Source organism: Bombina bombina, chromosome 5 (genome assembly GCF_027579735.1).
Source record: "Bombina bombina isolate aBomBom1 chromosome 5, aBomBom1.pri, whole genome shotgun sequence".
In the NCBI taxonomy this organism is placed as follows: domain Eukaryota; kingdom Metazoa; phylum Chordata; class Amphibia; order Anura; family Bombinatoridae; genus Bombina; species Bombina bombina.
In genome coordinates, this window is record NC_069503.1 from 84,153,133 (window position 1) to 84,178,292 (window position 25,160).

The window sequence follows — 25,160 nt, forward strand, 5'->3', positions numbered from 1 at the left end:
ACCTTGGAATCAAACAATGCCACATCCGACACACCCAAACCACCCATGGTCTTCAAATTTCTACTGACCAACTCTGAAATTCTAAAAGCCCTAAAAAAGGCTAAAACAAATGCCAGACTAAATAAACAAAACTTAAAAAACCAACAAACACACCACCGATAAGACCCCATAAAGTCGCTGCAACACTGAGAACATAATCAGATGCCTACTATCAGGAAGACTAACTCTAGAACCCCTCTTCAAACCCTTCAAAATTTGCCAAACACAAAATCCTTTGGTAATATCCGGCAATCCCAAGAGCTTAAAACGGAAAGCCAACGCAGCCAAACACCTATCCGAAGCCGAAGATGACAATTTTCTGGACCCCCACTCCCACATCCATTCCAACAAAACCCCAGTAAGGTCAATGCCACCCAGTATCCAACTCAAACTCCTCATCTCCAGACCCATATTCTAACATCCTATCAGATACAACCCCACTATCATGAAATTGGGCCCCCTCAAGAGACCTGGGACCACTAACAAGCAACACCGAGGAATCCCCACCCCCCACTCTCCAACTCACATCTATGACCTGACCAGTAGTCCATAAACTCTTACCCTCACTCCCGCTATCTTCCACCACCCCACTACAATCCACCGGAGGCCCATCCGGGCCATCGTTCCCCTGCTGTCCAGAAAGCTCCTCCCTCACATGTTCAGGCCCACACGGACCGTGTGCCACCTTACCACCACCTCTTTTACCCTTGGTGGCCCGCCTGGAATAGGCCCTCCGGTCCCACTGCCCGTCGCTCACCACCTCCGCTGATGACACCGCTGCCTGCTCCCCGTGCTCCGCTGATGCCGCTTCCAGTGAGACCGACCTCTTCACGGAACTCGAGCTGCTCCTCTTGCCACCACCCTGGCGCCTCCCGACATCAGGGCGAAGACGATCCTGTGGCCTAGTATGCCTGCATGACTTTTGCCGTGTCGCGATCTGCTCCGTAACCGGAACATCAGGACGGACCTCCAGCATGGATCGTATTTGGGACTCCAGCCAGGTAGGTCCATTGTCATCAGCAACCTCCCTGAGCTGCTGCAGAAGGTCCTCTACAGATGCCTTGCCGCAGACTGAGCGGGAAAGACATGCAGCTACAGATGTTTTCCCTATCCTGTTCACAACAAACTGCTGTCTTTCCCGCTCAGTCTTACTCTAAATACCGCTTAATTAGCTCCACCCTTTACTTCCCATCACTCAATCCTGGGCCTCTTCCTCCTCAAAGCTCCCTCCAGCTAGGCACTGCACACCTCCAGGAGCAACTTAAGTGGGGCCATATCACAACTTTACAAATATATTATAATCTTTATTTTCTATCATTTATATGAACTAATATTTTTTCTTGAAAGAAATGTTAAATATCAGTTGTTTAAATATTGTTATTGTACTTCTTACTAATTCTCACTGTCAAACATTTTGTCATGTGCTCCGCCCCAGTCCTTTAACTTCTCTTGGTCAATGCTGAGTTGTCTTAAATCACACTGCAATGGGGTGTGGAAGAGGTAGGCACTAAAATGTTCATTTTAATTGGTATATTGGTTAGAGATAAGGAAAGGAATACTGTTTAAATAGAGTTATAACATCAGATATGTTCTCCCAGCAAGCTCAGTCCTTTTAAAAGGACCATAAAATATATAATATGAATTTCAAAAGAGCAGTAGATTATTTTTTATAATATTCTTTTCTGCCTCTATAAAATAAGACAGGTATCAGCCAATATATTTTTATATAAAATTAACTCCTGCATATGCTAAGTAGGAGCTGGTGCCTCATAACAGGTAATTTAAAAGGCTGTGTACAATTTGATAATGAAAATAAATAATAAAGAGCAAAAAGTGATTTAATATTTTTAAAAAAAATAAACCTTAAGGTGAAATTTCCCATACACTTTATACTATTTTATACACAGGTAAAACAAGTAATTTGAAACACATTAAAGGGACAGCAAAGTGAAAATTAACCTTGTATTATTCAAATTTAAAGAACTTTATTAAATCTGCTTTATGCCCCTGGAGCATATACAGGTATACCTCACTTTACAGCGCTTCACTTTACAGCGTTTCGCTAATACAGCGCTTTGTGGAGCTGAAGTTCAACCTCCAAAAATTTGAAACAGTGCTGTAATCTTTGTGAGATTGCGAGAAAAGTGACTGGCACCATTTTGATATGTGCAGTTCACTTTGTTTACAGCATTACAGTGCAATCTGTGTCTCAGTATTATAGTCTGGCAAATTTTACTACAGTAATTGTCACTATTTTACAGGTACAGTATTTATTGAATACTGTGCTGAGCTAGTGTTAAACTAAACATAGCAATATTGCACCTCTAATATATGTTAGTTTAAACATGTTTTTAAGTTTTTAAACACACTGGCAAGTGAAAAGATAGCTAAAACTGCCTTGTTTCACTTTAAGGCGGTTTTCACTTTACAGCGGGGCTCAGGTCCCTAACCCGCTGTATGAGCAGGGTATACCTGTAATGCACTATGGTGCTCTAGCTGCTGATTAGTAGTCGCACATACAAGCCTCTTGTCATTGGTTCACCTCATGTGCTCTGCTAGCTCCCAGTGGTGCATTGCTGCTGCTTCAATAAAGGATACCTAGAGAATGAAGCAAATATAATAAAAGTATATTGGAAAGTTGTTAAAAATTATATTTTCTATTTAAATAATGAAAAATATTTTGGAGGAAATTAGTTAATGGGGAGGGTTAAAGAGCTTTTTGGGAGGGGCAAAGGTAAGGAGGTAATCATACACTGAAGAAAATAATAATTAAAAAAATGGTCTTAAACTGCATACTGGCAGACTGTCTGTCAATACCTTAGATGGGGATGACCAGTGGGGGGGGGGGGGGGGGGGAGGGAGGAAACAGAGCTGTTTGGGAGGGATCAGGTAGGGATTAGGGGTGGGAAGTGTCAGGTGGGAGGGTAATTTCTACACTAAAGCTAAACTTAACCTTACAAGCTACCTGATTAACCCCTTCACTGCTGGGAATTATTAAAAGTGTGGTGCCCAGCTGCAATTAGCTGCCTTCTAATTACCAAAAAAACAAATGGCAAAGCCATGTATGTCTGCTATTTTAGAACAAAAGGGAACACAGATAAGCTTTTATAACCCTTAGTGCACAAGCGGTATGCAAATAATTTTTGTGAGAATCCCAAAGTTTGTGAATTTTTTTTTTATTTGATTGCATTTGGCGGTGATATGGTGGCATGAAATATACCAAAATTGGCCTAGATCAATATTTGGGTTGTCTACTAAAATATATAGTTTTATAGGTAAATAAAAATAAATGAAAAACAAGACTATATTTCTGTTTAAATGTAGTGATGGCAAAAATGCTCTGGTCTTTTTGTGGAAGTTTTAGTCTGAAATGCTGGGTACTTAAGGGGTTAAAGTAAGGTTTTTGCTAATGGATTATATATATATATATATATATATATATATATATATATATATATATATATATATATATATATATATATAAAATAATATGACATAAGGTGCTATTAGACACAATATATTGTCTGTACCTGATCACAAATAACAGCCAATGACACTAAATACTGAGCATGGGCTAAATTAGCATCACTTTCTCTTGGTCCTGATGTGGTGAGAACGGTTGTGGTGAGCAAACACAGGTATTCTCTAAGAGAGATCAAACGTCCAACTTAGGTAGTGTTATAAATCTGTCTTTGCATACACTTACCCCTATTGAAATTAGGGTGTTGAATTACGGCTTGGGCTTTTGTCCAAATAATAGCTTTGATTTATTCAACACAATAGTGGATGTGAACAGATTTATAAGAAAGCTCACGCTTCAGAAACACTTCCATAACACTGAACTAACACATACTAATACTGACAGCGAACAACAAATAAATATGGTTTCTTCAAACAGAACTGTATCTACTAATTTCAATATTAGCAATTTTCAAGATGTTTGCAATATCACCACACTAGAGAGCTTACAAACTGAATTAGCTGCCTCAGAAGAATCAGTTAGGGACATACTTCCTAAGTTTAAACCACCATCCAAGTTTTACCCAATTTAGAGTAGAGGCAAAACATTGGAACTCTATCATAAGAGAGTGGTTGAAGACTTAACCTCACTGTAATATTCTAACAGACCAAGCAACCACAACTTGTCATTACGAGAGAAAGAAGCCTTAAGTGCCCTCAAAAATAATAATTCTCTCATTATTAGAAATTCTGACAAGGGTGGGAGCGTGGTGATCTTAGACAAAGACACGTACATTTCAGAAGCCATGAGGCAACTAAGTGATTCTGATACTTATTCCACTCTTTCGTGTGACCCTACTAAAAGGTTTCAGAAAGAATTGTCAAATTTGTTGGATGATGGAAGATTTTTGGACCTTATGGATAATGATACTGTCAAGTATCTTTTATGTTGATAACCCAGTGGTCCCGATCTTCCATCATCTACCAAAAGTACACAAGAGTCTTGAGGAGGTTAAAGGACGTCCAATCGTTTCTGGCATTGGCTCTCTTTTAGAGCCACTGTCAGAATGGTTGGACGCCATCCTACAACCCATTGTACTATCTTTGTATAGTCATATCAAGGACACCACACATATTCTACAGCTTCTCAAAGAGGTGGTTTGGACACCACAAAATAGCTGGCTTACCATTGATGTGGTGTCCTTGTATTCTACTATACCTCACGATATGGGCATCATTGCCATTAGGCACTTCCTGGAATCCTTCGATTCTATGAATAATTCTACAGCCGATTTTGTCATCAGAGTGACCAATTTTCTGTTAAAACATAATTATTTTGTGTTTGAGGGGGGTTTCTATCTGCAGAGACAAGGCACCGCCATGGGGGCAAAATTTGCCCCCTCTTACGCAAATATCTTCATGGGGTGGCTTGAGATCAATTTTGTCTATGCAGATAGGAACCCCTTCACTCAACATATGCAGATGTACAAACATTTTATAGATGATTTGATCATCATTTGGTCCTCTGATGAGAAAAACGGCTGGTGAATTTGTAGATTTTTTGAACACTAGTGATAATGGAGTAAAATTTACCCATGAGTGGCAGAAATCTGAAATTCATTTTTTGGATGTTAGCCTCATGGGAGATACTGAAACTTGGACTATTATCTCCCAATTGTATCGGAAACCTATTGCAGGAAATACCCTTCTACACAGCAAAAGTGCCCATCCTAAACATGTTTTTAAAGGCATTGCCAAAGGGCAATTGCTTAGGGCTAGAAGGATCTGCAATAGGGAATCCGATTACAAGGAGGAGAGCAAACAGGTAAAATGCAGGTTACTTGAGAGAGGATATAACCATTTGTTGGTTAATAATGTCTTGGATGAAGGAACTAAAATTGAAAGAAGGGAGACCTTGCAGAGTAAAATCAACAAAACACCTGACAATCGTACATATTTTATTACTAAATACTCGTCAGAATTCTATGAGATCTGCAATATCTTGAAAAAATATTTTCCCATTCTATAAGGGGATAAACAATTAAAATCAGTAGTGGAAAAAGGTTTTAAATGTGTCTATTCCAGAAATCTTACTTTAGGGAACATTTTGTCTCCAAGTCAAATACCACAGAATCAGAAACCAACTACTTGGCTCTCTGTGAATGGTACCTACAAATGTAGAGATCCAAGGTGTAAGGCTTGTGACTTCATTACGGAAGGTAAAGCCTTCTATTCATGTGTCACTAATCAAACATATGAGACAAAAGGCTGCATAAAATGTTCTACCAGTTATGTAGTCTATCTTATCGAATGTGTTGCACACCATTTACAATACATTGGTATGACATCTAGAGATGTACGCACACGAGTACGTGAACATTTAGGCTACATTAGAAACAAGAAAATCTGTTCAGAGTTATCTAGGCATTTCATTGAAATCCATTGTGGAGATGTTAGATTTTTTAAATGGCGGGCAATTGAGGCCATTAGGAGACCACCTAGAGGGGGAGATAAAGATGCTATATTAGCACGCCAGGAGGCATTCTGGATATTTAAACTCCATACTCAGATGCCTAATGGCTTCAATTCGGAGTTTGATCTGATTAACCACTGGTGCTGAACTTTTGTTCAGCCCCAGTGTAGCCCTCTATTCTCCGTTATATCCAGTGGTCATCAGGACAATAGGCATTAGATAGAAATGTATTCATTTGTTTATTTATCACTATTACTGTTTCTAAGTAAACCTATTAATTCAAGCACACTTAATACATTTATGGTTTAACAGCTTTTGAGTATGGAGGTTTTTCTGAATTTACAGGCTTTTTGTTGTTCTTTTTGAATGTATAGGCTCTTGTATTTATATTTGGTACCACTTGTACTTCAATTTTAATATTGCTTATATTGCTCTTGGTGATTATTTTGTGCATATGAATATGTATATCTTAATGATATCTTTTTGACCCTGTGGTGAAGAATATTTATCTATATATATAGTAAATTCCACATGTAGGTACATTAATTTACTGGTCATTTATGATCTATTGATGTCACGTGGATTCTGCTATAGGGTTACAGTTTATAAATGTTTGTTTTATAGATTGTGCTTCATAAGCATAAACACCATATTCAGCACTGAGCTCTTGAGCCATAGGCTTCTATGCAAATCATTTTGAATTATTTGTGTATCTCTTTATTGCTATTTGTTATTGTTGTTGTTGTTATTTTTATCTGCTCATGATCAAATTGTATGCTATATTGTATCAACTATTCTGTTTTATGAAATGTGCTATACCTTTAATAATCATGGTTATCTTGCTTAGTTTATGGTATCTTTTAGATTAACCTTTAAAACTATTTTCATATAATTGATATTTTTCTGTTTATTGCCTATACTTAAGTATAACTCTCCCCCCATTTATTTAACCTGATTCAACCTTCTTTGTTTATTATGTTTATTTTGCCTATTTTGAACATTCATTGCTGTTTTAATACACTCTCATGTATTATTGTATGCATTTTTTATGCACACTACATGCACTTTCTCCATACCTGTATATATGTAAATACTATGCGCTTTCTAACCATTGTCTATCCCCAATTGTTGTTTCAATTTATTGTAATGACTATCATCACCTCCTATGTACAAAATCAACTGCTTAAAGGGACACTGAACCCAAATTTTTTCTTTTGTAATTCATAAAGAACATGCAATTTTAAGCAACTTTCTAATTTACTCCTATTATCAAATTTTCTTCTTTCTCTTGCTATCATTATTTGAAAAAGAAGCTTTTTTGTTTCAGTACTCTGGACAGCACTTTTTTATTGGTGGATGAATTTATCCACCAATCAGCAATGACAACCCAGGTTGTTCACCAAAAATGGGCCGGCATCTAAACTTACATTCTTGCATTTCAAATAAAGATACCAAGAGAATTAAGAAAATTTGATAATAGGAGTAAATTAGAAAGTTGCTTAAAATGTCATGCTCAATCTGAATCACGAAAGAACATTTTTGGGTACAGTGTCCCTTTAAGTAAGGGTTAAGTGAGAGTCATTCTATGTGCCCCTTAGTAGCTAATGGCTGTGAAGAGTATTACTTTTAAACGCCCCATGTTGTAATACACAGCAGGTCTTAGATTACGGCATCCAGCCGAAACTAATAAGACCAGCTGTCTCTCTGTTACCGTGCTGGTATTATGCTAGATTTTTTATCTTCTTGTTAATAAAGTCAGTTGGAATATTTTTTGAACATTGGGATTCCTGATTCTCTTTCTCCAACATCGGTGTGTCCGGTCCACGGCGTCATCCATTACTTGTGGGAAATATTCTCCCCCACAGGGAAAGGCAAGGAGAGCACACAGCAAGAGCTGTCCATATAGCTCCCCCTCTGGCTCCGCCCCCCAGTCATTCTCCTTGCCGCTCTGAACAAGTAGCATCTACCACGGGGATGGCGAGGAGTTTGTGGTGTTAGTTGTAGTTTTTTATTCTTCTATCAAGAGTTTGTTATTTTAAAATAGTGCTGGCTTGTACTATTTACTCTATAACAGAAAAGTGATGAAGATTTCTGTTTAAGAGGGCTATGATTTTAGCACCAGTAACTAAAATCCATTACTGTTATCACGCAGGACTGTTGAAACAAGAGAACTTCAGTTGGGGGTAACAGTTTGCAGACTCATCTGCTTCAGGTATGACTGGTCTCCTTCTAACAACACAGGCTAATGCTAGATGACAGTCATATTTCCCCTCAGGGGAAACGGTAAGCCATTTTTCTTTCACCTCAGCAAAAAAGATAACAGGCTTCCCCTTTTTGTTTTTTATGCTGGTAGACACTGTTGGGGCAAAATCGATTGGTTTTTATTACAATATTATACCATTTGAAATATTTTATAAGCTCACATACACTGGGGAACGTTTTTTATTGATCTGGCTTGTTTTAGACACCTAAATCTAGTCAGGAAGGCCCCTTCACTCTAGTGTGCTGAGGGAGGAAGCCTCATTTTGGTGCTTCAGCTGCACAGTTGATTTACAAGGCAATGCATGCAGATTCATGTGAGAGGGTCCTGTGGTTCAGAAAGTGACTCCAAAAGGCTTTTTTCTGTGGATGGTGACCCCTAAGGAAGGTAAAAAGCTGCAGCAAGGCTGTAGCAGGGATTGTGGTGTATAAAAACGGTTAAATCCAACAATTAGCTCCGGTTTGCTTGTTTTAAGAGCTAGAGTCTCCATATTTGCTGTGCAATACTTTCTAAGCATTAAGACACTGGGGTCCAAATTTCAGAAAAATCGGATATTGCCTTCATAGTTTTTTGAACATTCAGAAAACATAATTTATGCTTACCTGATAAATTCCTTTCTTCTGTTGTGTGATCAGTCCACGGGTCATCATTACTTCTGGGATATAACTCCTCCCCAACAGGAAATGCAAGAGGATTCACCCAGCAGAGCTGCATATAGCTCCTCCCCTCTACGTCACTCCCAGTCATTCGACCAAGAATCAACGAGAAAGGAGAAACCAAGGGTGAAGTGGTGACTGGAGTATAATTTAAAAAATATTTACCTGCCTTAAAAAACAGGGCGGGCCGTGGACTGATCACACAACAGAAGAAAGGAATTTATCAGGTAAGCATAAATTATGTTTTCTTCTGTTATGTGTGATCAGTCCACGGGTCATCATTACTTCTGGGATACCAATACCAAAGCAAAAGTACACGGATGACGGGAGGGCTAGGCAGGCTCATTATACAGAAGGAACCACTGCCTGAAGAACCTTTCTCCCAAAAATAGCCTCCGAAGAAGCAAAAGTGTCAAATTTGTAAAATTTTGAAAAAGTATGGAGCGAAGACCAAGTTGCAGCCTTGCAAATCTGTTCAACAGAGGCCTCATTCTTAAAGGCCCAAGTGGAAGCCACAGCTCTAGTAGAATGAGCTGTAATTCTTTCAGGAGGCTGCTGTCCAGCAGTCTCATAGGCTAAACGAATTATGCTACGAAGCCAGAAGGAGAGAGAGGTAGCCGAAGCCTTATGACCTCTCCTCTGACCAGAGTACACGACAAACAGGGAAGACGTTTGTCGAAAATCCTTAGTTGCCTGCAAGTAGAACTTGAGGGCACGAACTACATCCAGATTGTGTAGAAGACGTTCCTTCTTTGAAGAAGGATTCGGGCACAGGGAAGGAACCACGATCTCTTGATTGATGTTCCTGTTAGTGACTACCTTAGGTAAGAACCCAGGTTTAGTACGCAGAACTACCTTATCTGAATGAAAAATCAAATAAGGAGAATCACAATGTAAAGCTGATAACTCAGAGACTCTCCGAGCCGAAGAAATAGCCATTAAAAATAACACTTTCCAAGATAACAACTTTATATCAATGGAATGAAGGGGTTCAAACGGAACTCCTTGTAGAACGTTAAGAACAAGGTTTAAACTCCATGGCGGAGCAACAGTTTTAAACACAGGCTTGATTCTAGCTAAAGCCTGACAAAAAGCCTGGACGTCTGGATTTTCTGACAGACGCCTGTGCAACAAGATGGACAGAGCTGAGATCTGTCCCTTTAATGAACTAGCCGATAAACCCTTTTCTAAACCTTCTTGTAGAAAGGACAATATCCTAGGAATCCTAACCTTACTCCAGGAGTAACCTTTGGATTCGCACCAGTATAGGTATTTACGCCATATCTTATGGTAAATCCTTCTGGTAACAGGCTTCCTAGCCTGTATCAGGGTATCAATAACCGACTCAGAAAAACCACGTTTTGATAAAATCAAGCGTTCAATTTCCAAGCAGTCAGCTTCAGAGAAGTTAGATTTTGATGTTTGAATGGACCCTGTATCAGAAGGTCCTGTCTTAGAGGTAGAGACCAAGGCGGACAGGATGACATGTCCACTAGATCTGCATACCAAGTCCTGCGTGGCCATGCAGGCGCTATTAGAATCACTGATGCTCTCTCCTGTTTGATTTTGGCAATCAATCGAGGAAGCAGCGGGAAGGGTGGAAACACATAAGCCATCCCGAAGTTCCAAGGTGCTGTCAAAGCATCTATCAGAACCGCTCCCGGATCCCTGGATCTGGACCCGTAGCGAGGGAGTTTGGCGTTCTGGCGAGACGCCATGAGATCTATCTCTGGTTTGCCCCAACGTCGAAGTATTTGGGCAAAGACCTCCGGATGAAGTTCCCACTCCCCCGGATGAAAAGTCTGGCGACTCAAGAAATCCGCCTCCCAGTTCTCCACTCCCGGGATGTGGATTGCTGACAGGTGGCAAGAGTGAGACTCTGCCCAGCGAATTATCTTTGATACTTCCATCATTGCTAGGGAGCTTCTTGTCCCTCCTTGATGGTTGATGTAAGCTACAGTCGTGATGTTGTCCGACTGAAACCTGATGAACCCCCGAGTTTTTAACTGGGGCCAAGCCAGAAGGGCATTGAGAACTGCTCTCAATTCCAGAATGTTTATTGGTAGGAGACTTTCCTCCTGATTCCATTGTCCCTGAGCCTTCAGAGAATTCCAGACAGCGCCCCAACCTAGTAGGCTGGCGTCTGTTGTTACAATTGTCCAGTCCGGCCTGCTGAATGGCATCCCCCTGGACAGATGTGGCCGAGAAAGCCACCATAGAAGAGAGTTTCTGGTCTCTTGATCCAGATTCAGAGTAGGGGACAAGTCTGAGTAGTCCCCATTCCACTGACTCAGCATGCACAATTGCAGCGGTCTGAGATGTAGACGTGCAAAGGGTACTATGTCCATTGCTGCTACCATTAAGCCGATCACCTCCATGCATTGAGCTACTGACGGGAGTTGAATGGAATGAAGGACACGGCATGCATTTAGAAGCTTTGTTAATCTGTCTTCTGTCAGATAAATCTTCATTTCTACAGAATCTATAAGAGTCCCCAAGAATGGAACTCTTGTGAGAGGAAAGAGAGAACTCTTCTTTTCGTTCACTTTCCATCCATGCGACCTTAGAAATGCCAGAACTAACTCTGTATGAGACTTGGCAGTTTGCAAGCTTGAAGCTTGTATCAGAATGTCGTCTAGGTACGGAGCTACCGAAATTCCTCGCGGTCTTAGTACCGCCAGAAGAGCACCCAGAACCTTTGTGAAGATTCTTGGAGCCGTAGCCAATCCGAATGGAAGAGCTACAAACTGGTAATGCCTGTCTAAGAAGGCAAACCTTAGATACCGGTAATGATCTTTGTGAATCGGTATGTGAAGGTAAGCATCCTTTAAATCCACTGTGGTCATGTACTGACCCTTTTGGATCATGGGTAAGATTGTCCGAATAGTTTCCATTTTGAACGATGGAACTCTTAGGAATTTGTTTAGGATCTTTAAATCCAAGATTGGCCTGAAAGTTCCCTCTTTTTTGGGAACCACAAACAGGTTTGAGTAAAACCCTTGTCCTTGTTCCGACCGCGGAACCGGATGGATCACTCCCATTAATAACAGATCTTGTACACAGCGTAGAAACGCTTCTTTCTTTATCTGGTTTGTTGACAACCTTGACAGATGAAATCTCCCTCTTGGGGGAGAGAATTTGAAGTCTAGAAGGTATCCCTGAGATATGATCTCTAGCGCCCAGGGATCCTGAACATCTCTTGCCCAAGCCTGGGCGAAGAGAGAGAGTCTGCCCCCCACTAGATCCGGTCCCGGATCGGGGGCCCTCGATTCATGCTGTCTTAGGGGCAGCAGCAGGTTTCCTGGCCTGCTTGCCCTTGTTCCAGGACTGGTTAGGTTTCCAGCCTTGTCTGTAACGAGCAACGGCTCCTTCCTGTTTTGGTGCAGTGGAAGTTGGTGCTGCTCCTGCTTTGAAATTCCGAAAGGGACGAAAATTAGACTGTCTAGCCTTAGCTTTGGCTTTGTCTTGAGGCAGGGCGTGGCCCTTACCTCCTGTAATGTCAGCGATAATTTCTTTCAAACCGGGCCCAAATAAAGTTTGCCCTTTGAAAGGTATATTAAGTAATTTGGACTTAGAAGTTACATCAGCTGACCAGGATTTTAGCCACAGCGCCCTACGTGCCTGAATGGCGAATCCTGAGTTCTTAGCCGTAAGTTTGGTTAAATGTACTACGGCCTCCGAAATGAATGAATTAGCTAGTTTAAGGACTCTAAGCCTGTCCGTAATGTCGTCCAGCGTAGCTGAACTAAGGTTCTCTTCCAGAGACTCCATCCAAAATGCTGCCGCAGCCGTAATCGGCGCGATGCATGCAAGGGGTTGCAATATAAAACCTTGTTGAACAAACATTTTCTTAAGGTAACCCTCTAATTTTTTATCCATTGGATCTGAAAAAGCACAGCTATCCTCCACCGGGATAGTGGTACGCTTAGCTAAAGTAGAAACTGCTCCCTCCACCTTAGGGACCGTTTGCCATAAGTCCCGTGTGGTGGCGTCTATTGGAAACATTTTTCTAAATATTGGAGGGGGTGAGAACGGCACACCGGGTCTATCCCACTCCTTAGTAACAATTTCAGTTAGTCTCTTAGGTATAGGAAAAACGTCAGTACTCGCCGGTACCGCAAAGTATTTATCCAACCTACACAATTTCTCTGGTATTGCAACAGTGTTACAATCATTAAGAGCCGCTAAAACCTCCCCTAGTAATACACGGAGGTTCTCCAATTTAAATTTAAAATTTGAAATATCTGAATCCAATCTGTTTGGATCAGAACCGTCACCCACAGAATGAAGCTCTCCGTCCTCATGCTCTGCAAGCTGTGACGCAGTATCAGACATGGCTCTAGTATTATCAGCGCACTCTGTTCTCACCCCAGAGTGATCACGCTTGCCCCTTAGTTCTGGTAATTTAGCCAAAACTTCAGTCATAACAGTAGCCATATCTTGTAATGTTATCTGTAATGGCCGCCCAGATGTACTAGGCGTCACAATATCACGCACCTCCCGGGCGGGAGATGCAGGTACTGACACGTGAGGCGAGTTAGTCGGCATAACTCTCCCCTCGCTGTTTGGTGAAATTTGTTCAATTTGTACAGATTGGCTTTTATTTAAAGTAGCATCAATACAGTTAGTACATAAATTTCTATTGGGCTCCACCTTGGCATTGGAACAAATGACACAGGTATCTTCCTCTGAATCAGACATGTTTAACACACTAGCAAATAAACTTGCAACTTGGTTACAATCTTATTTAACAAAAACGTACTGTGCCTCAAAGAAGCACTAAACGATTAAATGACAGTTGAAATAATGAACTGAAAAACTGTTATAGCATCAATCCTTGAAAACAACACAACCTTTAGCAGAGGTTTGTTCCCATTAGTAAAGTAACAATAATTAAATTTGAAACGTAAAAATAACAGAGCAACGTTTTTAATCACAGTCAATATATAAGTCTCACAGCTCTGCTGAGAGAATCTACCTCCCTTCAAAGAAGTTTGAAGACCCCTGAGTTCTGTTAGAGATGAACCGGATCATGCAGGAAATACAAGAGTAACTGACTGGAAATTTTTGATGCGTAGCAAAGAGCGCCAAAAACGGCCCCTCCCCCTCACACACAGCAGTGAGAGAGAAACGAAACTGTCACAATTAAAACAAGCAACTGCCAAGTGGAAAAATAATGCCCAAACATTTATTCACTCAGTACCTCAGAAAATGCAAACGATTCTACATTCCAGCAAAAACGTTTAACATAATAAATACCTATTAAAAGGTCTAATGTATTTTTTACAGAGTAATTCCAGTGAAGTACCATCCCCAGAATACTGAAGTGTAGAGTATACATACATGTCATTATAACGGTATGGCAGGATTTTCTCATCAATTCCATTCAGAAAATAAAAACTGCTACATACCTCAATGCAGATTCATCTGCCCGCTGTCCCCTGTCCCCTGATCTGAAGCTTTTACCTCCCTCAGATGGCCGAGAAACAGCAATATGATCTTAACTACTCCGGTTAAAATCATAGTAAAAACTCTGGTAGATTCTTCTTCAAACTCTGCCAGAGAGGCAATAACACGCTCCGGTGCTATTGTAAAATAACAAACTTTTGATTGAAGTTATAAAAACTAAGTATAATCACCATAGTCCTCTCACACATCCTATCTAGTCGTTGGGTGCAAGAGAATGACTGGGAGTGACGTAGAGGGGAGGAGCTATATGCAGCTCTGCTGGGTGAATCCTCTTGCATTTCCTGTTGGGGAGGAGTTATATCCCAGAAGTAATGATGACCCGTGGACTGATCACACATAACAGAAGAAATAAATGTGTCATTTTATTATTTAAAGAGACAGTAACGTTTTTGTTTAAAATTGTTTTTATTGCATTGTTTGCCTGCCTAAATCTGTTTAACATGTCTGTTCCATCAGATAACCTATGTTCTGTGTGTATAGAGACAAATGTGGTTCCCCCTTCGAGTGTTTGTGATAATTGCGCCATAGCGTCCAAACAAAATCAGGACAGCTCTCTTATTTTTCATAATGTTGCCCAAGATGATTTATCTAATGAAGGTAGTGGGGATAGCTCTACATCCTCTCCTTCTGTGTCTACACCAGCTTTGCCCGCGCAGGCGACACCTAGCGCGCCAGTGCTTATTTCTATGCAACAATTATCAGCAGTAGTGGATAATTCTATAGCAAATCTTTTATCCAAACTGCCAGCTTTTCAGAGAAAGCGTGATTGTTCAGTTTTAAATACAGATAAAAAGGATGAACAATCAGACGCTGACGATGCCTTATCTATTTTACCCTCGCATCAATCGGAATTGGCTGTAAGGGAAGGGCTGTCTGAGGGTGAAATTTCAGATTCAGGAAAAATTTCTCAACAGGCAGAACCTGATCTAGTGGCATTTAAGTTTAAACTAGAACATCTCCGCGCTTTGCTTAAGGAGGTATTAGCTACTCTGGATGACTGTGATTCCATGGTAGTACCAGAGAAGTTGTGCAAATTGGACAAATTTTTAGAGGTCCCAGTGCACGATGACGCTTTTCCAATACCTAAGAGGGTAGCGAACATACTTGAAAAGGAGTGGGAGAAGCCAGGTGTACCCTTTGCCCCACCTCCTATATTTAAAAAAATGTTTCCCATAGTAGACCCTAGAAGGGACGCATGGCAAACGGTCCCGAAGGTTGAGGGAGCTGTTTCAACACTAGCGAAGCGCACAACTATTCCTATAGAGGACAGCTGCGCTTTCAAAGATCCTATGGATAAAAAATTGGAAGGATTGCTTAAAAAGATTTTTGTTCAGCAAGGGTTCATCCTTCAACCAGCTACGTGTGTTATTACTGTCACTTCAGCGGCGTCCTTTTGGTTCGAAGAACTAGAAAGGTCGCTCCAGAAAGAGACTTCCTATGAAGAAGTCATGGACAGAATTCACGCATTAAAGTTAGCTAATTCCTTTATATTGGATGCCGCCTTTCAAATAACGAAATTGGCGGCGAAAAACTCAGGTTTTGCTATAGTAGCGCGGAGGGCGCTTTGGCTAAAATCCTGGTCGGCAGATGTGTCGTCCAAGACTAAGTTACTGAATATTCCTTTCAAGGGTAAGACCCTTTTTGGGCCGGAATTGAAGGAAATTATTTCAGACATCACTGGGGGTAAGGGCCATGCCCTCCCACAGGATAGGCCTTTTAAGGCTAAGAACAAGTCTAATTTTCGTTCCTTTCGCAATTTCAGGAACGGACCGGCTAATAACTCCACTGCCGCTAGACAAGAAGGTAACGCAGCCCAGCCCAAACCCGCTTGGAAGCCCATGCAAGGCTGGAACAAGGGTAAACAAACCAAGAAACCTGCTGCTGCTACCAAGACAGCATGAAGGGGTAGCCCCCGATCCGGGACCGGATCTGGTAGGGGGCAGACTATCTCTCTTCACTCAGGCTTGGGCAAGAGATGTTCTGGATCCCTGGGCACTAGAGATAGTTTCCAAGGGATACCTGTTAGAATTCAAGGGACTTCCTCCAAAGGGAAGGTTCCACCTGTCTCGCTTATCTTCAGACCAGATAAAGAAACAGGCATTCTTACATTGTGTAAGAGACCTATCAAAGATGGGAGTGATAAACCCAGTCCCCTCCGGGGAACAAGGTCTAGGTTTTTACTCAAACCTGTTTGTGGTTCCCAAAAAAGAGGGAACTTTCAGGCCAATTCTGGATTTAAAGATATTAAACAAGTTCTTCAGAGTTCCATCCTTCAAGATGGAAACCATTCGGACAATCTTACCGACAATCCAGCAGGGTCAATTTTTGACTACCGTGGATCTAAAGGATGCGTATCTGCATATCCCAATCCACAAATCTCATCATCAGTTCCTGAGGTTCGCCTTTCTGGACAAACATTACTAGTTTGTGGCTCTTCCATTCGGTTTAGCCACCGCTCCCAGAATTTTCACAAAGGTGCTAGGGTCAATTCTAGCGGTCCTAAAGCCGAGGGGCATCGCTGTAGCACCTTATCTAGACGACATCCTAATCCAAGCGTCGTCCCTTTCCAAAGCGAGGGCTCATACAGACATTGTGTTGGCCTTTCTCAGATCTCACGGGTGGAAGGTGAACATAGAAAAAAGTTCACTGTCACCGTCCACAAGGGTTCCTTTTCTGGGAACAATAATAGATTCTGTGGAAATGAAGATCTTTCTCACAGAAGTCAGAAAGACAAAGCTTCTAAAAGCTTGTCGAGTTCTTCATTCTATTCCTCAACCCTCCATAGCTCAATGCATGGAAGTAATAGGACTAATGGTCGCAGCAATGGATGTGGTTCCTTTTTGCTCGAATTCATCTAAGACCATTACAGCTATGCATGCTCAATCAGTGGAATGGGGATTATACAGACTTGTCTCCCCAAATTCAAGTAGACCAGGTAACCAGGGACTCACTTCTCTGGTGGTTGACCCAGGATCACCTGTCTCAGGGAATGAGTTTCCGCAGACCGGAGTGGGTCATCGTCACGACCGACGCCAGCCTCTTGGGGTGGGGCGCGGTCTGGGACTCCCTGAAAGCTCAGGGCCTATGGTCGCGGGAAGAGTCGCTTCTCCCGATAAACATTTTGGAACTAAGAGCTATATTCAATGCGCTCCTGGCTTGGCCTCAGCTAGCGGAAGCCAGGTTCATAAGATTTCAGTCGGACAACATAACGACTGTTGCGTACATCAATCATCAGGGGGGAACAAAGAGTTCCCTAGCGATGAAGGAAGTAACCAAGATAATCCAATGGGCAGAGAATCACTCCTGCCATCTATCTGCTATTCACATCCCAGGAGTAGACAACTGGGAGGCGGACTATTTGAGTCGTCAGACTTTCCATCCGGGGGAGTGGGAACTCCATCCGGAGGTCTTTGCTCAGTTAACCCCTTAATGACCACAATATACCCTGTATGTCACTGATCGTTAAGGGTTTTTTCAGGACATAATAGCACAAGTCTAGCAAGAACACACTATTAATGCCCTCCCTCCAGAAGGCTTTGTGGAATAGAGCAGTCTCAACGCTGGTGGCAAGACCACGGTATAAAACAATCAAGTCCCAAAAAAAGGCCAGCGACATACAGGGTACGTCGCTGGTCCTTAAGGGGTTAACCCAATTATGGGGCATTCCAGACATGGATCTAATGGCGTCCCGTCAGAACTTCAAGATACCTTGCTACGGGTCCAGATCCAGGGATCCCAAGGCGACTCTAGTGGATGCATTAGTGGCGCCTTGGTCGTTCAACCTAGCATATGTGTATCCACCGTTTCCTCTCCTTCCCAGGCTCATAGCCAGGATCAAACAGGAGAAGGCCTCGGTGATTCTGATAGCTCCTGCGTGGCCACGCAGGACTTGGTATGCAGACCTGGTGAATATGTCATCGGCTCCACCATGGAAGCTACCTTTGAGACAGGATCTTCTAGTACAAGGTCCATTCGAACATCCAAATCTAGTTTCTCTGCAGCTGACTGCTTGGAAATTGAACGCTTGATTTTATCCAAGCGTGGGTTTTCAAATTCTGTGATAGATACTCTGGTCCAAGCCAGAAAACCTGTGACTAAAAAGATTTACCATAAAATATGGAAAAGATATATCTGTTGGTGTGAATCCAAAGGATTCTCCTGGAGTAAGATTAAAATTCCAAAGATTCTCTCCTTTCTCCAAGAAGGATTGGATAAAGGGTTGTCAGCTAGTTCTCTAAAAGGACAGATTTCTGCATTATCCGTCTTGTTGCACAAACGACTGGCAGCTTTGCCAGATGTACAAGCTTTTGTTCAGGCTTTGGTTAGAATCAAGCCTGTTTACAGACCCATGACTCCTCCTTGGAGTCTAAATTTAGTTCTTTCAGTTCTTCAAGGGGTTCCGTTTGAACCTTTACATTCCATAGATATTAAGTTATTATCTTGGAAAGTTCTGTTTTTGGTTGCTATTTCTTCTGCTAGAAGAGTTTCTGAATTATCTGCTTTGCAGTGTAATCCACCATATCTGGTTTTTCATTCAGATAAGGTTGTTTTGCGTACTAAGCCTGGTTTTCTTCCAAAAATTGTTTCCAACAAGAACATCAACCAGGAAATAGTTGTTCCTTCTTTGTGTCCGAATCCAGTTTCAAAGAAGGAACGTTTATTACACAATTTAGATGTTGTTCATGCTTTAAAGTTCTATTTAGAAGCAACAAAAGATTTTAGACAAACCTCATCTTTGTTTGTCGTTTACTCTGGTAAGAGGAGAGGTCAAAAAGCTACTACTACCTCTCTCTCTTTCTGGCTGAAAAGCATTATCCGCTTGGCTTATGAGACTGCCGGACGGCAGCCTCCTGACCGTATCACAGCTCACTCTACTAGGGCTGTGGCTTCCACATGGGCCTACAAGAACGAGGCTTCTGTTGACCAGATATGTAAGGCAGCGACTTGGTCTTCTCTGCACACTTTTGCCAAATTCTACAAATTTGATACTTTTGCTTCTTCGGAGGCTATTTTTGGGAGAAAGGTTTTGCAAGCCGTGGTGCCTTCCGTTTAGGTAACCTGATTTGCTCCCTCCCTTCATCCGTGTCCTAAAGCTTTGGTATTGGTTCCCACAAGTAATGGATGACGCCGTGGACCGGACACACCAATTTTGGAGAAAACAGAATTTATGCTTACCTGATAAATTACTTTCTCCAACTGTGTGTCCAACTGTGTGTCCGGTCCACGGCCCGCCCTGGTTTTTTAATCAGGTTGAAAAATTTTTCTTTATACACTACAGTCACCACGGCACCCTATAGTTTCTCCTTTTTCTCCTAACCGTCGGTCGAATGACTGGGGGGCGGAGCCAGAGGGGGAGCTATATGGACAGCTCTTGCTGTGTGCTCTCCTTGCCTTTCCCTGTGGGGGAGAATATTTCTCACAAGTAATGGATGACGCCGTGGACCGGACACACCGTTGGAGAAAGTAATTTATCAGGTAAGCATAAATTCTGTTTTTTTTCTTTATTTATATATGGGCTACAAGGAGCCCTTTTTCTTCAGGAGCCCGAATAGCCTCACACTTCTTTTGTGGCTAGCCGCTGTATCATTTCACCCCTAGGAGAGCTGAAGATACGGCACTTACTGTGGGAGCGGATTGGAGGAGAATTACACACCTTCTTTTCGGCGCGCCCCCAGGATGATGTCAGACGCTTGACTTGCGAGACACAGGTGACGCTGCAGGAGGGAGGCTCGTCTAGTGTATAATCCCACACCTGAGCTGCGGTTCACCGGGAGGACGGAGCCATTGCCTTGGAAGCTGCTGGAACTTTTGAGGTTATTTGCAAGTTGTGAACAATTGTTTATCATTGCCAGTGGGGTGAGTTTGAAGGTTTACATCCTCTTTGCCGACTACTGAATTTGTCTTGGCTTGGTATATATACATGCTCACCTAGTGCACGTGCATGTGTGCTCTCTTAGGGGTTATCATACGCTCTTTTGCTACACAGAAATAACATTCATATAGATATTTTTTCATCAAGTTACAGTGATTGTGAACCCTTGGGAAATCTGCTGTGTTTTTTTTTCATCACTTTCTCTTGTCTCATTTATACTAATAAAGGGACGGTGTAAAGCTGCACAATATACAGGGTACTACACAACAGGCTGAATGCTGCTGTAAACACAATATAGTAACACATTTGTACATAATACATTATTAGCAAGAGATTTGCTAAACTAGATTATTCCATCAGTTCAGTAGCCCAGAGAGCTGAGCGTGCCAGGGAGTATATATCTATAGTTACTCTCTTATATCAGGGCATTATAGTGACAAAGTGACAGGATCTTATTCATTAGAGCATGTAGTATTATCAGTATACACCCTGCAAATCTATGTGTTTAAACCTCGCAAAATGGTTAAACCCACAGGTAAAGTATGACTTAGGAGCCAAAGTGAACTGTTCTAAATCCGAAACTGTTGGTTACCCAATCAGCAGTGTTAGTCACACAGCTGGGCGAGTGTAAAATAGATTTTATTATTAATAATTGTGTTTGTAAGCATCCTGTCAGGGTATCTGTGAATGTCAGTAGATAATACATATATGTAATAAGATAAAATAAGTATACAATCTATCAAATATTAAATTTGAGCATGCGTGAATCCCAACTGCATTGGCTCAGCAGTACCTGGTGACTCGGGACCAGGAGGCATGGGAGGAGAGGGAGGCATGGGTGGGAACGAACACGTAGGAGACAACGGAACAGGAGGCTTTCACAAGCACTCCTTGAAAGAGGGCCTCTCTGATGTCAATTAGGATCAAAAAAAGACACCAATGCCTTGAGATCCTCTGGTAAATCTCTGGCAGCAACTTCGTCTTTAATCGCATCAGAGAGCCCATGAAAGAAGGCGGCAACAAGGGCTTCATTGTTCCAACCTACCTCTACGGCAAGCGTACGGAACTCAATAGCATACTGAGCAACAGATCTTGTACCTTGCTGAATGGACATGAGTCGTTTAGCAGCAGAGGAGGAGCGAGCCGGAACATCAAATACCCTTCGAAAAGAAGGCCACAAATTCAGGGTAATTTGAAATCACAGGTTTATTAGTCTCCCACAAGGGATTAGCCCAGGCAAGAGCTGTGTCAGAGAGTAACGAGATGAGAAATCCCACCTTAGCTCTGTCAGAGGGAAAGCCTGAGGTAACATCTCAAAGTAAATGCCCACCTGGTTCAAAAACCCTCTGCATTGAATAGGATGGCCTCCATATCGCTGACGTAAAGGTGCAGAACCGGACATGCTCCTGGTAGGCAAAGGTGCAGCAGCGGAAACAGGAGCAGCCATAACATGCGGGACACTTTGGTCCAAATGTGCAGTGCGAGTCAGCAGGGTTTGCAGGGCTAGTGCAAATTGATCCAAGCGGTGATCCTGTACATCCATCCTGGAAATTATGTCAGGTAAAGGTGGATAATTAACAACATCAGGATTCATGGCCTTTGCGTAATGTCAGGGTGCCAGGTATCAGACTGAGACGAGAAGTGCAAATATAATCACACCTTTATTAATAGCAAAAAAATTATAAAATGTCCACAGGTCAAATAACAAGCCAGGAGTCAAAACCAGAGCTGGTAGTCAGACGAGCTGAGTCAGGAGCCAAAGCGAATAGTCAGATGAGCCGGAATCAGGAACAAGGAGAACAGCAGAGTCAGGAACAAGCCAGGGATCAGGAACCAGGAAGGACGTCAGGCAGCCAGGTAATACACAGGAACTCTCACAAACAGGTCTCAGACAACGCAAAGGCAAAGCATACTGAACAGAGGCCCTTTAAATAATAAATGATGACATCACAATTCTGAGACTGCATCCTGTCTCACATGGATGATGCACAACAGTCTGGCCATAAAAGGAAGTGCAGGAAGTGAGCAGCATCCCCCACAATGCACCAAGTCAGGAAGAGAGGTGAGTAAAATGGCTGCCAGCTGCACATGGCAAACACAACAGGGAAAAACCCTGACAACACCTTGCGCATCAATAGAAAATACAATGCAATGCCTGTACTGGTGTCTTTAGTACTAGATACAGAACAGCACAATGTCAGACCACACACAGCCCAACCACTATAGTGTAATGTTACACCAGATATTTCTGTCACAGCCTCAGTCCCCATACATAATACTATAAGTAACATTGTGCAGTTCTGTATCTAGTGTAACACTGAATAATGAAAGAAATATATTAGGTTTAATGTCCCTTTAAAAACTGACCCTGCTACACATCTGCCCCTAGTTAGTCTGAGCAGGGGTGATAAGATCATGTAAAACAATACAAGTGTTGCTAACAAACTAACATAGCAACCTTTTGGCTACTCAGTAACAAGGTCAGATTGGCTCCTACAAATAAGGCAAACTATGTGGGGTTATTAGTTACTGTGCGCCCCTCTGCGCTAGTTATCGTGCACCCCTCTGCGCTAGTTACCACAGTGTGTATTAATTCCCTTAACCAGCACAGAGAGCTACATTGTGTATTAACCCCTTCACTAGCACATACATTTGTAGTGGGTATTAACCCTTAACTAGCACAGAGAGAAGCACAATGTGTATTAACCCCTTCACTAGCACAGAGCTGCAAAGTGTGTATTAACTAGGGTTGCACCGATACCGATACTAGTATCGGTATCGGTACCGATACCAAGTATTTGCACAAGTACTTGTACTCGTGCAAATGCACCGATACTTAAACTGATACCTCCACTTCCTACCCATATGCTATCTTGTGGCGTTTTTTTTCAAACTGCATGTTCCCATTTCATTTTAAGCTGGAGTGGAGACTAAACTAAAAATTGTTTACAACTGTTCTGCCAATACAAATTGCTGTTATTTGTATTATTGTAGGAGAGATTACTTTACCTCATTCAGACAAACCCCTGAAGTACTGAGCAGTTAATAAACTGAGATTTCCAGCTCTGGGTAAAATGGCCCAAAAATATCTTTCTGCCCCATGCAGTAGTGTGGAAAGTGAAAGACTGTAGAGTTGAACCTCCTTACTGATAGCAAAACAGACTTATAGCTGAACATGCAGAGATGCTTCTGTTCTGTTCCTTAAAAAGAACTTGCCAGTAACTTTTGAAAAATTATTCTAATTGCTAGATTGCCTGTTATACTGCTAGTTCTCATCTTGCACAATTATGTTCAAAACATACTGTACTCTGAGGAACATCCATTGCCAGGGCTGGACTTGGAATAAAAAGCAGTCCCGGAAAAATATGAAGACCAGCCCTATTTTTCGTTGAGTCGGTAGAATGCACGTCTTATTTTTCTCAAAAGGGTTTACTAGGACACTCCTTCCCCAATATTTCAGAATTAAATTATATTACTTTGCATTAAATACAAATGTCAGATTGATGTTATATAACAGCCCTACAACCCAATTGCATCACCCCTTTAAATTGTAGCTTTCCAGCCCCAGCTGCTGCAGCCCACCAGGAAATCTCATGGTATCCTGGTATTCCAATCTGGCCTTGTCCTTATTTTATATAATTGCAGGAAGAGTACCCATAGGAAAAATAAAGTTAATTCCAATAAACACTCATCCTGCAATTATTGAACTAGATTTAGATTACATTTGATTAGTAAGCTTTACCAATGCTCTGTTCACATTTCCAACTCCATAAACTTTAATTGAGTAGGCCATGTAATGAAAGCATTGGTAAAGCTTACCAGTCAAATGTAATCTAGCCCATAGTGTTGTTCCCCATGATTAAACAGTGCACTGTTCTATTTTTTACTGTATTGCACTTTTGGTTGGTTGTGATTTTATATTTGTTATTTATTGTTATTAATATATTTTATTGTAATTTTTATTTATAAACATGTTCTGTGAACTTTGTGACAAATAAAACGGTTTTATTATTTCATAATGTCTTTTGAGATACAGTCCACCATAATTATAAAGAAGGAATCTTAAATAATTAGTCTGTATTGTGCTTGGTAAACTGTCACATGACATAAAAAAAAAGTATCGGTAATTGGTATCGGCGAGTATTTGAAAACAAGTATCGGTACTTGTACTCAGTCTTAAAAAAATGGTATCGGTGCAACCCTAGTATTAACCCTTCACTAGCACAGAGAGCACAGTGTACATTAACCCCTTCACTAGAATAGAAATCTGTAGTGGGTATTAACCCTTCACTAGCTTAGAGAGCTACACAGTGTGTATTAACCCTTCACTAACACAAAGAGTTAAACAGCACTTAGTATCCCATTGCTGGGCACAAACAGGTAAATAACATACAATAAAAGAACAACATTTATAACCATTATACATTTTTTAAGAAGACTATAAAGTGACTAAAACTATTTATCACACAATACACAGCCTGACTCACTCACCCAGCAACAGCTGCACGGGAAGTAAATGGGAGGAGAACAAAGGTCAGTTCAATACTGAACTACATCTCTCAGAATACAAGCTGACAAGTCACATGTTAAGCAGCAGCCAATCAGACAAAAAATATGCAACCATTTCAAAGACACATTGGATTCTTTTTAACATGTTTAAAGGGATACTGAACCCAATTTTTTCTTTCATGATTCGGATAGCACATGCAATTTCTTTCATGTAATTGGCTAGAGTCCATGAGTTAGTGACATATGGGATATACAATCCTACCAGGGGGGGCAAAGTTTCCCAAACCTCAAAATGCCTATAAATACACCCCTCCCCACACCCACAATTCAGTTTTACAAACTTTGCCTCCTATGGAGGTGGTAAAGTAAGTTTGTGCTTCGATTCTACGTTGATATGCACTTCTCAGCATTTTGAAGCCTAAT

The 25,160-nt window shown here is 41.6% G+C and overlaps 1 protein-coding gene across 4 annotated transcripts in view; it reads right to left on the reverse strand.

Moving 5' to 3' along the window:
• Positions 1–2,641, reverse strand: part of LOC128659931 (gastrula zinc finger protein XlCGF26.1-like) — a 382,794-nt gene extending 380,153 nt beyond the window's left edge. Inside the window, exon 1 of one of the 4 annotated variants that reach the window (XM_053713520.1) lies at positions 2,560–2,622. The gene's annotated coding sequence lies outside the window, so the exon portion shown is untranslated. Of the gene's footprint in view, positions 1–2,511 lie in introns of all 4 variants that reach the window. The other 3 variants (XM_053713518.1, XM_053713519.1, XM_053713517.1) reach the window with 3 other exon arrangements.
• Positions 2,642–25,160: the final 22,519 nt, after the last annotated feature.